The sequence below is a fragment of the Pseudophryne corroboree genome, chromosome 9 (assembly GCF_028390025.1).
Source record: "Pseudophryne corroboree isolate aPseCor3 chromosome 9, aPseCor3.hap2, whole genome shotgun sequence".
Classification (NCBI taxonomy): Eukaryota; Metazoa; Chordata; class Amphibia; order Anura; family Myobatrachidae; genus Pseudophryne; species Pseudophryne corroboree.
This window is the reverse complement of record NC_086452.1, coordinates 258,787,272-258,804,523: the sequence shown is the minus strand read 5'-3', so window position 1 is coordinate 258,804,523 and position 17,252 is coordinate 258,787,272. Positions and strand designations below refer to the sequence as shown.

Sequence of the window (17,252 nt, the reverse complement as noted above, 5' to 3'; positions counted from 1 at the left end):
TTAGGTTTTTGTGCCCGTCCGAGAAGGGTGCAATCTAGGTGGCTCTCCTAAAGAGCTGCTTAGAAAAAGTTTTTTTAGGTTTAAATCTCAGTGAATCCTGCTGGCAACAGGATCACTGCATCGAGGGACTTAGGGGAGAGATTTCCAACTCACCTGCGTGCAGGATGGATTGGAGTCTTAGGCTACTGGACACTTAGCTCCAGAGGGAGTCGGAACACAGGTCCTCCTGGGGTTCGTCCCGGAGCCGCGCCGCCGATCCCCCTTACAGACGCTGAAGACGGAGGTCCGGAAAGCAGGCGGCAGAAGACTCCTCAGTCTTCATGAAGGTAGCGCACAGCACTGCAGCTGTGCGCCATTGTTGCTACACGTCTCACTGATTCAGTCACGGAGGGTGCAGGGCGCTGCTGGGGGCGCCCTGGGCAGCAATATTAAATACCTTTAGTGGCAAAATAAATACATCACATATAGCCATTAAGGCTATATGTATGTATTTAACCCAGGCTAGTTTTCTTAAAACCCGGGAGAAAAGCCCGCCGAAAAAGGGGCGGAGCTTATTCTCCTCAGCACTCAGCGCCATTTTCCTGCTCAGCTCCGCTGGTGAGGAAGGCTCCCAGGACTCTCCCCTGCACTGCACTACAGAAACAGGGTAACAAAGAGAAGGGGGGCATAATTTGGCGATATTGATATATTAAAAGCGCTTATATCAAAAACAACACCTTCTAGGGTTGTTTATATACATTTATAGCGTTTTTGGTGTGTGCTGGCAAACTCTCCCTCTGTCTCCCCAAAGGGCTAAGAGGGTCCTGTCTTCGATTAGAGCATTCCCTGTGTGGCTGCTGTGTGTCGGTACGTGTGTGTCGACATGTATGAGGACGATGTTGGTGTGGAGGCAGAGCTATTGCCGGTAATGGTGATGTCACCCCCTAGGGAGTCGACACCGGAATGGATGGCTTTAGTTATGGAATTACGTGATAATGTTAGCACATTACAAAAGTCAGTTGACGAAATGAGACGGCCGGAAAACCAGTTAGTACCGGCTCAGGCTTCTCAGACACCGTCAGGGGCTGTAAAACGTCCCTTACCTCAGTCAGTCGACACGGGTACCGACACAGATGAATCTAGTGTCGACGGTGAAGAAACAAACGTATTTTCCAATAGGGCCACACGTTATATGATCACGGCAATGAAGGAGGCTTTGCAGATCTCTGATACTGCTGGTACCTCAAAAAGGGGTATTATGTGGGGGGTGAAAAAACTACCTGTAGCTTTTCCAGAATCAGAGGAATTGAATGACATGTGTGACGAAGCGTGGGTTAACCCAGATAGAAAACTGCTAATTTCCAAGAAGTTATTGGCATTATACCCTTTCCCACCAGAGGTTAGGGCGCGCTGGGAAACACCCCCTAGGGTGGATAAGGCGCTCACACGTTTATCAAAGCAAGTGGCGTTGCCGTCTCCTGATACGGCCGCCCTCAAGGATCCAGCAGATAGGAGGCTGGAAACTACACTGAAGAGTATATACACACATACTGGTGTTATACTGCGACCGGCAATAGCCTCAGCCTGGATGTGCAGTGCTGGGGTAGTGTGGTTGGATTCTCTGACTGAAAATATTGATACCCTGGATAGGGACAGTATTTTATTGACTCTAGAGCAATTAAAGGATGCTTTTCTTTATATGCGAGATGCTCAGAGAGATATTTGTACTCTAGCATCAAGAGTAAGCGCGTTGTCCATATCTGCCAGAAGAAGTTTATGGACGCGACAGTGGTCAGGTGATGCGGATTCCAAAAGGCATATGGAAGTATTGCCATATAAAGGAGAGGAATTATTTGGGGTTGGTCTTTCGGACCTGGTGGCCACGGCAACTGCCGGCAAATCCACTTTTTTACCTCAGACCCCCTCCCAACAGAAAAAGACACCGTCTTTTCAGCCGCAGTCCTTTCGCTCCTATAAAAACAAGCGACCAAAAGGACAGTCTTATCTGCCGCGAGGCAGAGGAAAGGGTAAGAGAGGGCAGCAAGCAGCCCCTGCCCAGGACCAGAAGCCCGCCCCGGGTTCTACAAAGCCATCAGCATGACGCTGGGGCTTTACAAGCGGACTCAGGAGCGGTGGGGGGTCGACTCAAGATTTTCAGCAATCAGTGGGCTCGCTCACAAGTGGACCCGTGGATCCTGCAGATAATATCTCAGGGTTACATGTTGGAGTTCGAAAGGTCTCCCCCTCGCCGGTTCCTAAAGTCTGCTTTACCAACGTCTCCCTCAGAAAGGACGTCGGTTTTGGAAGCCATTCACAAGCTGTATTCTCAGCAGGTGATAGTCAAGGTACCCCTCCTACAACAGGGGAAGGGGTATTATTCCACACTATTTGTGGTACCGAAGCCGGACGGTTCGGTAAGACCTATTCTAAACCTGAAATCCTTGAACCTGTACATACAGAAATTCAAGTTCAAGATGGAGTCACTCAGAGCAGTGATAGCGAATCTGGAAGAAGGGGACTTCATGGTGTCCCTGGACATAAAAGATGCTTATCTGCATGTCCCAATTTACCCCTCACACCAAGGGTATCTCAGGTTCGTGATACAAGACTGTCATTATCAGTTTCAAACGCTGCCGTTTGGTTTGTCCACGGCCCCTCGGGTCTTTACCAAGGTAATGACCGAAATGATGGTTCTTCTACGAAGAAAAGGCGTATTAATTATCCCTTACTTGGACGATCTCCTGATAAGGGCAAAGTCCAGAGAACAGCTGGAAGTCGGTGTAGCACTAACCCAGGTAGTGCTTCAGCAACACGGGTGGATTCTGAATCTTCCAAAATCTCAATTGACCCCGACAACTCGTCTGCTGTTCCTGGGAATGATTCTGGACACGGTTCAGAAAAAGGTGTTTCTCCCGGAGGAGAAAGCAAGGGAGTTATCCGAACTTGTCAGGAACCTCCTAAAACCAGGAACTGTGTCAGTACATCAATGCACAAGAGTCCTGGGAAAGATGGTGGCTTCTTACGAAGCGATTCCATTCGGCAGATTCCATGCACGGACATTTCAGTGGGATCTGCTGGACAAATGGTCCGGATCGCATCTGCACATGCATCAGCGGATAACACTGTCACCAAGAACAAGGTTGTCTCTCCTGTGGTGGTTGCAGAGTGCCCATCTGTTAGAGGGCCGCAGATTCGGCATACAGGACTGGGTCCTGGTGACTACGGATGCCAGCCTACGAGGCTGGGGAGCAGTCACACAGGGAAGAAACTTCCAGGGCGTGTGGTCAAACCTGGAGACGTCCCTTCACATAAATATACTGGAGCTAAGAGCGATCTACAATGCTCTAAGCCTGGCAAAATCGCTGCTTCAGGGTCAGCCGGTGTTGATCCAGTCGGACAACATCACGGCAGTCGCCCACGTAAACCGACAAGGCGGCACGAGAAGCAGAAGAGCAATGACAGAAGCTGCAAGGATTCTGCGCTGGGCGGAGAATCATGTCATAGCACTGTCAGCAGTGTTCATCCCGGGAGTGGACAACTGGGAAGCAGACTTCCTCAGCAGACACGACCTTCACCCGGGAGAGTGGGGACTTCATCCAGAAGTCTTCCACATGATTGTGAACCGTTGGGAAAAACCAAAGGTGGACATGATGGCGTCTCGCCTCAACAAAAAATTGGACAGATATTGCGCCAGGTCAAGAGACCCTCAGGCAATAGCTGTGGACGCTCTGGTAACACCGTGGGTGTACCAGTCAGTGTATGTGTTCCCTCCTCTGCCTCTCATACCAAAGGTACTGAGAATTATACGGAAAAGAGGAGTAAGAACAATACTGGTGGCTCCGGACTGGCCAAGAAGAACTTGGTATCCGGAACTTCAAGAGATGCTCACGGAGGATCCGTGGCCTCTACCTCTAAGAAGGGATCTGCTTCAGCAGGGACCTTGTATGTTCCAAGACTTACCGCGTCTGCGTTTGACGGCATGGCGGTTGAACGCCGGATTCTAAAAGAAAAGGGCATTCCAGAGGAAGTTATTCCTACCTTGATTAAGGCTAGAAAGGAAGTGACTGTACAACATTATCACCGCATTTGGCGGAAATATGTTGCGTGGTGTGAGGCCAAGAAGGCTCCAACGGAAGAATTTCAATTGGGTCGATTCTTACATTTCCTGCAAGCAGGATTGTCTATGGGCCTAAAATTGGGGTCCATTAAAGTTCAAATTTCGGCCTTATCAATCTTCTTCCAGAAGGAATTGGCATCAGTGCCTGAAGTACAAACTTTTGTCAAAGGTGTACTACATATACAACCCCCAATAGTGCCTCCAGTGGCACCGTGGGATTTGAACGTAGTTTTGAATTTTCTCAAATCTCATTGGTTTGAGCCTCTAAAATCGGTAGATTTAAAATACCTTACATGGAAGGTAACCATGCTATTGGCCCTGGCTTCAGCCAGGAGAGTTTCAGAGTTGGCGGCTTTATCATACAAAAGCCCATATCTGATTTTCCATTCGGACAGGGCAGAACTGCGGACACGTCCTCATTTTCTCCCTAAGGTGGTTTCGGCTTTTCACTTGAACCAGCCTATTGTGGTGCCTGCGGCTACTAGCGACTTGGAGGACTCCAAGTTACTGGACGTTGTCAGAGCATTAAAAATATATATTTCAAGGACAGCTGGAGTCAGAAAATCTGACTCGTTGTTTATATTGTATGCACCCAACAAGATGGGTGCTCCTGCGTCTAAACAGACGATTGCACGTTGGATCTGTAGCACAATCCAACTTGCACATTCTGTGGCAGGCCTGCCACAGCCTAAATCTGTAAAGGCCCACTCCACAAGGAAAGTGGGCTCATCTTGGGCGGCTGCCCGAGGGGTCTCGGCATTACAACTTTGCCGAGCAGCTACGTGGTCAGGGGAGAACACGTTTGTAAAATTTTACAAATTTGATACTCTGGCTAAGGAGGACCTGGAGTTCTCTCATTCGGTGCTGCAGAGTCATCCGCACTCTCCCGCCCGTTTGGGAGCTTTGGTATAATCCCCATGGTCCTGACGGAGTCCCAGCATCCACTAGGACGTTAGAGAAAATAAGAATTTACTTACCGATAATTCTATTTCTCATAGTCCGTAGTGGATGCTGGGCGCCCATCCCAAGTGCGGATTGTCTGCAATACTTGTACATAGTTATTGTTACAAAGATCGGGTTATTACTATTGTTGTGAGCCATCTTTTCAGAGGCTACTTCGTTTTTTGTTATCATACTGTTAACTGGGTTCAGATCACAAGTTGTACGGTGTGATTGGTGTGGCTGGTATGAGTCTTACCCGGGATTCAAGATCCTTCCTTATTGTGTACGCTCGTCCGGGCACAGTACCTAACTGAGGCTTGGAGGAGGGTCATAGGGGGAGGAGCCAGTACGCACCATGTGATCCTAAAAGCTTTATTTAGATGTGCCCTGTCTCCTGCGGAGCCCGCTATTCCCCATGGTCCTGACGGAGTCCCAGCATCCACTACGGACTATGAGAAATAGAATTATCGGTAAGTAAATTCTTATTTTCTCCCGGAGGAGAAGTCCAAGGAGTTGTCGTCTCTAGACAAGAGACCTCCTAATACAAATACAGGTGTCGGTGCATCAATGCACGCGAGCCCTGGGAAAGATGGTAGCTTCTTACGAAGAAATTCCATTCGCCAGGTCCCCTGCAAGGATCTTCCAGTGGGATCTGTTGGACAAGTGGTCCGGGTCGCATCTTCAGATGCATCGGCGGATAACCCTGTCTCCAAGGGCCAGGGTGTCGCTGTTGTGGTGGCTGCAGAGTGCTCATCTTCTAGGGGGCCGCAGATTCGGCATGCAGGACTGGGTCCTGGTGACCACGGATGCCAGCCTTCGAGGCTGGGGGGCAGTCACACAGGGAAGAAACTTCCAAGGACTATGGAAAAGTCAGGAGACTTCCCTACACATGAATATTCTGGAACTAAGGGCCATTTACAATGCCCTAAGTCAGGCTAGACCCCTGCTTCAACTAGTGATGAGCGGATTCGGTTTTACTCTGTTTTACTCGGTTCTCAAAACGGCATCTTATTGGCTCACTGATGTCACGTGTTGTGGATAGTCAATAAGATTCTGTTTTGAGAACCGAGTAAAACCGAGTAAAACCGAATCCGCTCATCACTAGCTTCAACACCGGCCGGTGCTGATCCAGTCAGACAACATCCCGGCGGTCGCTCATGTAAACCGACAGGGCGGCACAAGAAGCAGGATGGCGATGGCAGAAGCCACAAGGATTCTCCGATGGGCGGAAAATCATGTGTTAGCACTGTCAGCAGTGTTCATTCCCGGAGTGGACAACTGAGAAGCAGACTTTCTCAGCAGACACGACCTCCACCCGGGAGAGTGGGGACTTCATCCAGAAGTCTTCCAAATGATTGTACACCGTTGGGAAAGGCCACAGGTGGACATGATGGCGTCCCGCCTCAACAAAAAGCTACAAAGATATTGCGCCAGGTCAAGGGACCCTCAGGCGATAGCTGTGGACGCTCTGGTAACACCGTGGGTGTACCAGTCGGTGTATGTGTTCGCTTCTCTGCCTCTCTTACCCAGGGTAATGAGAATAATAAGAAGGAGAGGCGTAAGAACTATACTTATTGTTCCGGATTGGCCAAGAAGAGCTTGGTACCCAGAACTCCCAAGAAATGATCTCAGAGGACCCATGGCCTCTGCCGCTCAGACAGGACCTGCTGCAGCAGGGGGCCTGTCTGTTCCAAGACGTACCGCGGCTGCGTTTGACGGCATGGCGGTTGAACGCCGGATCCTGAAGGAAAAGGGCATTCCGGAGGAAGTTATCCCTACGCTAATTAAAGCTAGGAAAGAAGTGAACGCAAACCATTATCACCGCATATGGCGAAAATATGTTGCGTGCTGTGAGGCCAGGAAGGCCCCAAAGGAGGAATTTCAGCTAGGTCGATTTCTGCACTTCCTACAGTCAGAGGTGACTATGGGCCTAAAATTGGGTTCCATTAAAGTCCAGATTTCGGCTTTATCGATTTTCTTCCAAAATAGAACTGGCTTCACTGCCTGAAGTTCAGACTTTTGTTAAGGGAGTGCTGCATAGTCAGCCCCCGTTTGTGCCTCCAGTGGCACCGTGGGATCTCAACGTGGTGTTGGATTTCCTGAAGTCGCCTTGGGTTGAGCCACTTAAATCCGTGGAGCTACAATACCTCACGTGAAAAGTGGTCATGCTGTGGGCCTTGGCGTCGGCCAGGCGTGTATCAGAATTGGCGGCTTTGTCATGCAAAAGCCCTTATCTGATTTTTTATATGGATAAGGCGGAATTGAGGACTCGTTCCCAATTCCTTCCTAAGGTGGTATCAGTTTTCATGTGAACCAACCTATTGTGGTGCCTGCGGCTACTTGGGACTTGGAGGATTCCAAGTTACTGGACGTAGTCAGGGCCCTGAAAAGTATATGTTTCCAGGACGGCGGGAGTCGGGAAAACTGACTTGCTATTTATCCTGTATGCACCCAACAAGCTGGGTGATCCTGCTGCTAAGCAGACTATTGCTCGCTGGATCTGTAGCACGATTCAACTTGCACATTCTGCGGCTGGACTGACGCACCCTAAATCTGTAAAAGCCCATTCCACGAGGAAAGTGGGCTCTTCTTGGGCGGCTGCCCGAGGGGTCTCGGCTTTACAAATTTGCCGAGCTGTTACTTGGTCGGGTTCAAACATTTTTGCAAGAGTCTACAAGTTTGATACCTTGGCAGAGGAGGACCTAGAGTTTGCTCATTCGGTGCTGCAGAGTCATCCGCACTCTCCCGCCCGTTTGGGAGCTTTGGTATAATCCCCATGGTCCTTACGGAGTCCCAGCATCCACTTAGGACGTCAGAGAAAATAAGATTTTACTCACCGGTAAATCTATTTCTCGTAGTCCGTAGTGGATGCTGGGCGCCCATCCCAAGTGCGGATTGTCTGCAATACTTGTTTATAGTTATTGCCTAACTAAAGGGTTATTGTTGAGCCATCTGTTGAGAGGCTCAGTTATATTTCATATTGTTAACTGGGTATAGTATCACGAGTTATACGGTGTGATTGGTGTGGCTGGTATGAGTCTTACCCGGGATTCAAAATCCTTCCTTATTGTGTCTGCTCTTCCGGGCACAGTATCCTAACTGAGGTCTGGAGGAGGGTCATAGTGGGAGGAGCCAGTGCACACCAGGTAGTCCTAAAGCTTTCTTTAGTTGTGCCCAGTCTCCTGCGGAGCCGCTATTCCCCATGGTCCTTACGGAGTCCCAGCATCCACTACGGACTACGAGAAATAGATTTACCGGTGAGTAAAATCTTATTTTTTTTACCATATATTCCCCAACAGCAAAAGAAAGCAACACCCTATCAGATGCAGTCCTTTCGGTCGCACAAGTCCAAAAGAGGTCGGGGATCCTCTTTCCTCGCCAGAGGTAAGGGCAGAGGCAAGAGAGCACCTGCTTCGGCAGGTGCCCAGGAACAAAAGTCCTCCCCGGCTGCTCCAAAAACCACAGCATGACGCTGGGACTCCCCTGAGGGAGTCCGCACCGGTGGGGGCACGTCTTCGACTTTTCAGTCAGGCCTGGGTCAGTTCGGACCTGAATCCCTGGGTGTTGGAAATAGTTTCCCAGGGTTACAAATTGGAAGTCGAGGATGTGCCCCCGAGCCGATTTTTCAAATCGGCCCTACCAGCTTCCACATCGGAAAGGGATGTAGTGTTAGCTGCAATTCAAACGCTGTGTATACAGCAAGTGATAATCAAGGTTCCCCTGCACCAGCAGGGAAGAGGTTACTATTCAACCCTATTTGTGGTCCCGAAACCGGACGGTACGGTCAGGCCGATTTTGAATCTGAAATCCCTAAACCTGTACATAAAAAGATTCAAATTCAAAATGGAGTCTCTCAGAGCAATAATAGCCAACATGGAGGAGGGGGAGTTTATGGTGTCTCTGGACATAAAGGATGCGTACCTTCATGTCCCCATATATGCCCCCCATCAGGAATACCTGAGATTCGCTGTACAGGATTGTCATTACCAATTTCAGACGTTGCCGTTTGGACTTTCCACGGCCCCGAGGATTTTCACCAAGATAATGGCGGAAATGATGGTGGTCCTGCGCAAGCATGGAGTCACAATTATCCCATACTTGGACGATCTCCTGATAAAAGCGAGATCAAGGGAGAAATTGCTGAGCAGTGTGGCGCTCTCTCTGAGAGTGCTCCAGCAACACGGTTGGATTCTAAATCTACCGAAGTTACAGTTGATTCCGACAACTCGACTACCGTTCCTAGGTATGATACTGGATACGGAACAAATGAAGGTCTTTCTCCCAATAGAGAGAGCCCAAGACCTCCAGAACATGGTCAGAGACCTGCTAAAACCGAAAAGGGTGTCAGTTCACCAATGCACTCGAGTTCTGGGGAAAATGGTGGCGGCCTACGAGGACATTCCCTTCGGAAGGTTCCATGCAAGGACTTTTCAATGGGACCTTCTGGACAAGTGGTCCGGGTCCCATCTGCACTTACATCGGAAAATAACTCTGTCCCCAGGAACCAGAGTGTCCCTCCTGTGGTGGTTGCAAAGTGCTCACCTGCTGGAGGGTCGCCGGTTCGGGATTCAGGACTGGATCCTGGTTACCACGGACGCGAGCCTCCGAGGATGGGGAGCGGTCACACAGGGAAAGACTTTTCAGGGTCTTTGGTCAGACCAGGATTCCTGTCTACACATCAATGTGTTGGAACTCAGGGCCATTTACAACGGCCTTCGACAAGCGGAGAGTTTTCTTCGAAACCTACCGGTTCTGATTCAATCAGACAATGTCACAGCAGTGACTTATGTGAACCGCCAAGGCGGGACAAGAAGCAGAGTCGCGATGGCGGAAGCCACAAGGATACTTCGCTGGGCGGAAGATCATGTAAGCGCTCTGTCGGCTGTCTTCATTCCGGGAGTGGACAACTGGGAAGCAGACTTCCTCAGCAGACACGATCTCCATCCAGGAGAGTGGGGACTTCATCAAGAAGTCTTTGCAGACGTAACACGTCTTTGGGGAACTCCTCAAATAGACATGATGGCGTCACGCCTCATCAAAAAACTTCGGAGGTATTGCGCCAGGTCTCGGGACCCTCAGGCAGTAGCAGTAGACGCACTGGTAACACTGTGGGTGTTCGAATCGGTCTACGTGTTTCCTCCTCTTCCTCTCATCACGAAAGTGTTGAGGATCATAAGACGAAGAAGAGTACAGACGATACTCGTTGTCCCAGACTGGCCTCGAAGGGCCTAGTACTCGGATCTACAAGAGATGCTCACAGGAGGCCCCTGGCCTCTTCCTCTGAGGGAAGACCTGTTGCAGCAGGGGCCCTGTGTATTTCAAGACTTACCGAGGTTACGTTTGACAGCATGGCGGTTGAACGCCGAATCCTAGCAAAAAAGGGGATTCCGGTAGAGGTCATCCCTACTTTAATAAAGGCTAGGAAGGAGGTGACGATAAAACATTATCACCGTATCTGGCGAAAGTATGTGTCTTGGTGTGAGACCAAGAATGCACCTGCGGAAGATTTTCATCTGGGTCGTCTTCTCCACTTCTTACAGACAGGAGTGGATATGGGCCTGAAATTAGGCTCGGTTAAGGTACAGATTTCGGCCCTCTCGATTTTCTTTCAGAAGGAATTGGCTTCTCTTCCAGAAGTCCAGACGTTTGTAAAGGGAGTGCTGCACATCCAGCCCCCTTTTGTGCCTCCAGTGGCACCATGGGACCTGAACGTGGTGTTACAGTTCCTAAAATCACACTGGTTTGAACCGCTTAACAAGGTTGAGTTGAAATTTCTTACCTGGAAGGTGGTCATGTTGTTGGCCTTAGCATCAGCAAGGCGAGTGTCAGAATTGGCGGCTCTCTCACACAAGAGCCCCTATTTGATTTTTCATGTGGATCGAGCTGAATTGAGGACACGTCCGCAATTTTTGCCTAAAGTGGTTTCGTCGTTCCATATGAATCAACCTATTGTGGTGCCTGTGGCTACCGGTGACCTGGAGGATTCCAGATCCCTGGACGTAGTCAGGGCCTTAAAGATTTATGTAGCTAGGACGGCTAGAATTAGGAAAACAGAGGCTCTGTTTGTCCTGTATGCAGCCAATAAGATTGGCGCTCTTGCTTCAAAGCAGACTATTGCTCGCTGGATCTGTAATACGATTCAGCAGGCTCACTCTACGGCTGGATTGCCGGTACCAAATTCGGTTAAGGCCCATTCCACTAGGAAGGTGGGCTCTTCTTGGGCGGCTGCCCGAGGCGTCTCGGCTTTACAACTTTGCCGAGCGGCGACTTGGTCGGGGTCAAACACTTTTGCTAAATTCTACAAGTTTGATACCCTGGCTGATGAGGACCTAGCGTTTGCTCAGTCGGTGCTGCAGAGTCATACGCACTCTCCCGCCCAATTGGATGATTTGGTATAAACCCCATGTTCCTTACGGAGTCCCCAGCATCCTCTAGGACGTAAGAGAAAATAAGATTTTAAACCTACCGGTAAATCTATTTCTCCTAGTCCGTAGAGGATGCTGGGCGCCCGTCCCAGTGCGGAAACTCTGCAAGACTTGTATATAGTTGTTGCTTACATAAGGGTTATGTTACAGTTGACATCGGTCTTGGACCGTTACTGTTGTTTTTGTTCATACTGTTAACTGGTTATGTATGTTCCAGGTTACATGGTATGATTGGTGTGGGCTGGTATGAATCTTGCCCTTGGATTGCTAAATCCTGCCTTGTATTGTCCATCTCCTCTGGGCACAGTTCTCTAACTGAGGTCTGGAGGAGGGGCATAGAGGGAGGAGCCAGTGCACACCCATAGTCAAAGTTCTTTTTAGGTGCCCTCTCTCCTGCGGAGCCCGTCTATACCCCATGGTCCTTACGGAGTCCCCAGCATCTTCTACGGACTAGGAGAAATAGATTTACCGGTAGGTTTAAAATCTTATTTCTCTGACGTCCTAGTGGATGCTGGGAACTCCGTAAGGACCATGGGGAATAGCGGCTCCGCAGGAGACTGGGCACAAAAGTAAAGCTTTAGGACTACCTGGTGTGCACTGGCTCCTCCCCCTATGACCCTCCTCCAAGCCTCAGTTAGATTTTTGTGCCCGGCCGAGAAGGGTGCATTGTAGGACTCTCCTGAGTTTCTAAGAAAAGTTTAGTTTTAGGTTTCTTATTTTCAGTGAGACCTGCTGGCAACAGGCTCACTGCATCGAGGGACTAAGGGGAGAAGAAGCGAACCTGCCTGCTTGCAGCCAGCTTGGGCTTCTTGGCTACTGGACACCATTAGCTCCAGAGGGACCGAACACAGGCCCAGCCTCGGAGTCCGGTCCCAGAGCCGCGCCGCCGGCCCCCTTACAGAGCCAGAAGCAAGAAGAGGTCCGGAAAATCGGCGGCAGAAGACATCAGTCTTCACCAAGGTAGCGCACAGCACTGCAGCTGTGCGCCATTGCTCCTCAGGCACACTTCACACTCCGGTCACTGAGGGTGCAGGGCGCTGGGGGGGGGGGGCGCCCTGAGCAGCAATAAAAACACCTTGGCTGGCGAAAATACCTCACATATAGCCCCCAGGGCTATATGGATGTATTTTAACCCCTGCCAGAATACAGCAAAAAGCGGGAGAAAAGTCCGCCGAGAAGGGGGCGGAGCCTATCTCCTCAGCACACAGGCGCCATTTTCCCTCACAGCTCCGCTGGAAGGACGTCTCCCTGACTCTCCCCTGCAGTCCTGCACTACAGAAAAGGGTAAAACAAGAGAGGGGGGCACTAATTGGGCGCAGTATTAACATAACAGCAGCTATAAGGGGAAAAACACTTATATAAGGTTATCCCTATATATATATATAGCGCTCTGGTGTGTGCTGGCATACTCTCCCTCTGTCTCCCCAGAGGGCTAGTGGGGTCCTGTCCTCTATCAGAGCATTCCCTGTGTGTGGGCTGTGTGTCGGTACGATTGTGTCGACATGTATGAGGAGGAAAATGATGTGGAGGCGGAGCAATTGCCGGTAATGGTGATGTCACCCCCTAGGGAGTCGACACCTGAGTGGATGAACTTATGGAAGGACTTACGTGATAGTGTCAGCTCTTTACAAAAGACAGTTGATGACATGAGACAGCCGGCTACTCAGCTTGTGCCTGTCCAGGCGTCTCAAAGGCCATCAGGGGCTCTAAAACGCCCGTTACCTCAGATGGCAGATACAGACGCCGACACGGATACTGACTCCAGTGTCGACGGTGAAGAGACAAATGTGACTTCCAGTAGGGCCACACGTTACATGATTGAGGCAATGAAAGATGTTTTACACATTTCTGATAGTACAAGTACCACTAAAAAGGGTATTATGTTTGGTGAGAAAAAACTACCCGTAGTTTTTCCTGCATCTGATGAATTAAATGAAGTGTGTGATGAAGCGTGGGTTTCCCCCGATAAAAAACTGATAATTCCTAAAAAGTTATTGGCATCATACCCTTTCCCGCCAGAGGATAGGGCACGTTGGGAAACACCCCCTAGGGTGGATAAAGCGCTCACACGCTTGTCAAAACAAGTGGCACTACCGTCTCCTGATACGGCCGCCCTTAAGGAACCTGCTGACAGAAAGCAGGAGAATATCCTAAAATGTATATACACACATACTGGTGTTATACTGCGACCAGCAATCGCCTCAGCCTGGATGTGCAGTGCTGGGGTGGCTTGGTCGGATTCCCTGACTGACAATATTGATACCCTGGATAGGGATAGTATATTACTGACTATAGAGCATTTAAAAGATGCATTTTTATATATGCGTGATGCACAGAGGGATATTTGCCGACTGGCATCAAGAGTAAGTGCGCTGTCCATTTCTGCCAGAAGGGGGTTATGGACGCGGCAGTGGTCAGGTGATGCGGATTCCAAAAGGCATATGGAAGTATTACCTTATAAAGGGGAGGAGTTATTTGGGGTAGGTCTATCAGACCTGGTGGCCACGGCGACTGCTGGGAAATCCACATTTTTACCCCAGGTAGCCTCTCAACATAAGAAGACGCCGTATTATCAGGCGCAGTCCTTTCGGCCCCATAAGGGTAAGAGGGCAAAAGGCTCCTCTTTTCTGCCCCGTGGCAGAGGAAGAGGAAAAAGGCTGCAGCAGACAGCCAGTTCCCAGGAACAGAAGCCCTCTCCCGCTTCTGCCAAGTCCTCAGCATGACGCTGGGGCTTTACAAGCGGACTCGGGTACGGTAGGGGCCCGTCTCAAGAATTTCAGCGCGCAGTGGGCTCACTCACAAGTGGACCCCTGGATCCTTCAGGTGGTATCTCAGGGGTACAAATTGGAATTCGAGACGTCTCCCCCTCGCCGTTTCCTAAAGTCTGCTTTACCGACGTCTCCCTCCGACAGGGAGGCGGTATTGGAAGCCATTCACAAGCTGTATTCCCAGCGGGTGATAATCAAGGTACCCCTCCTGCAACAGAGAAAGGGGTATTATTCCACACTGTTTGTGGTACCGAAGCCGGACGGCTCGGTGAGACCTATTTTAAATCTAAAATCTTTGAACACTTACATACAGAGGTTCAAATTCAAGATGGAGTCACTCAGAGCAGTGATCGCGAACCTGGAAGAAGGGGATTATATGGTGTCTCTGGACATCAAGGATGCTTACCTCCATGTCCCAATTTACCCTTCTCATCAAGGGTACCTCAGGTTTGTGGTACAGAACTGCCACTATCAGTTTCAGACGCTGCCGTTTGGATTGTCCACGGCGCCCCGGGTCTTTACCAAAGTAATGGCCGAAATGATGATACTCCTTCGAAAGAAAGGAGTTTTGATTATCCCTTACTCGGACGATCTCCTGATAAGGGCAAGATCCAGGGAACAGTTGGTAGTCGGAGTAGCACTATCTCAAGTAGTGCTGCGGCAACACGGTTGGATTCTCAATATCCCAAAATCGCAGCTGATCCCGACGACACGTCTTCTATTCCTTGGAATGATCCTGGTCACAGTCCAGAAAAAGGTGTTTCTCCCGGAAGAGAAAGCCAGGGAGTTATCCGAGCTAGTCAGAAACCTACTGAAACCAGGCCAAGTATCAGTGCATCAATGCACAAGGGTCCTGGGAAAAATGGTGGCTTCCTACGAAGCAATCCCGTTCGGCAGATTCCACGCAAGAACATTCCAGTGGGACCTGCTGGACAAATGGTCCGGATCGCATCTTCAGATGCATCAGCGGATAACCCTGTCTCCAAGGACAAGGGTGTCTCTCCTGTGGTGGTTGCAGAGGGCTCATCTTCTCGAGGGCCGCAGATTCGGCATTCAGGACTGGGTCCTGGTGACCACAGATGCCAGCCTGCGAGGCTGGGGAGCAGTCACACAGGGAAGAAATTTCCAGGGCTTGTGGTCAAGCCTGGAGACATCACTTCACATAAATATTCTGGAGTTGAGAGCCATTTACAATGCTCTAAGCCAAGCAAGACCTCTGCTTCAAGGTCTGCCGATACTGATCCAGTCGGACAACATCACAGCAGTCGCCCACGTAAACAGACAGGGCGGCACAAGAAGCAGGAGGGCAATGGCAGAAGTTGCAAGGATTCTTCGCTGGGCGGAAAATCATGTGATAGCACTGTCAGCAGTGTTCATTCCGGGAGTGGACAACTGGGAAGCAGACTTCCTCAGCAGGCACGACCTCCACCCGGGAGAGTGGGGACTTCTCCCAGAAGTCTTCCACATGATTGTAAACCGTTGGGAAAAACCAAAGGTGGACATGATGGCGTCCCGCCTCAACAAAAAACTGGACAGGTATTGCGCCAGGTCAAGGGACCCTCAGGCAATAGCTGTGGACGCTCTGGTAACACCGTGGGTGTACCAGTCAGTGTATGTGTTCCCTCCTCTGCCTCTCATACCCAAGGTACTGAGAATTATAAGACGGAGAGGAGTGAGAACTATACTCGTGGCTCCGGATTGGCCAAGAAGGACTTGGTACCCGGAACTTCAAGAGATGCTCACAGAGGACCCATGGCCTCTACCTCTAAGAAGGGACCTGCTCCAGCAAGGACCCTGTCTGTTCCAAGACTTACCGCGGCTGCGTTTGACGGCATGGCGGTTGAACGCCGGATCCTGAAAGAGAAAGGCATTCCGGAGGAAGTCATCCCTACCCTGATCAAAGCCAGGAAGGATGTAACCATACAGCATTATCACCGCATTTGGCGGAAATACGTTGCTTGGTGCGAGGCCAGGAAGGCCCCTACGGAGGAATTTCAACTGGGTCGATTCCTACATTTCCTGCAGACAGGAGTGTCTATGGGCCTCAAATTGGGATCCATAAAGGTTCAGATTTCGGCCCTGTCGATTTTCTTCCAGAAAGAACTGGCTTCAGTGCCTGAAGTTCAGACGTTTGTCAAGGGGGTGCTGCATATACAGCCTCCTTTTGTGCCTCCAGTGGCACCTTGGGATCTCAATGTCGTTTTGGGGTTCCTAAAATCACATTGGTTTGAACCGCTTAAATCTGTGGATTTAAAATATCTCACGTGGAAAGTGGTCATGTTGTTGGCCTTGGCTTCGGCCAGGCGCGTGTCAGAATTGGCGGCTTTATCCTGTAAAAGCCCTTACCTGATTTTTCATACGGACAGGGCAGAATTGAGGACTCGTCCTCAATTTCTCCCTAAGGTGGTTTCAGCGTTTCACCTGAACCAGCCTATTGTGGTACCTGCGGCTACTAGGGACTTGGAGGACTCCAAGTTACTGGACGTAGTCAGGGCCCTGAAAATATATGTTTCCAGGACGGCTGGAGTCAGAAAATCTGACTCGCTGTTTATTCTGTATGCACCCAACAAGCTGGGTGCTCCTGCTTCTAAGCAGACTATTGCTCGTTGGATTTGTAGTACAATTCAGCTTGCACATTCTGTGGCAGGCCTGCCACAGCCAAAATCTGTAAAAGCCCATTCCACACGGAAGGTGGGCTCTTCTTGGGCGGCTGCCCGAGGGGTCTCGGCTCTACAACTTTGCCGAGCAGCTACTTGGTCAGGGGCAAATACGTTTGCTAAATTCTACAAATTTGATACCCTGGCTGAGGAGGACCTGGAGTTCTCTCATTCGGTGCTGCAGAGTCATCCGCACTCTCCCACCCGTTTGGGAGCTTTGGTATAATCCCCATGGTCCTTACGGAGTTCCCAGCATCCACTAGGACGTCAGAGAAAATAAGAATTTACTTACCGATAATTCTATTTCTCGTAGTCCGTAGTGGATGCTGGGCGCCCATCCCAAGTGCGGATTGTCTGCAATACT

At 50.1% G+C, this 17,252-nt stretch overlaps 1 protein-coding gene across 2 annotated transcripts in view; it reads left to right on the top strand.

Moving 5' to 3' along the window:
• Positions 1-17,252, top strand: part of PLPP6 (phospholipid phosphatase 6) — a 58,655-nt gene that overhangs the window by 8,830 nt on the left and 32,573 nt on the right. The window lies entirely within an intron of this gene.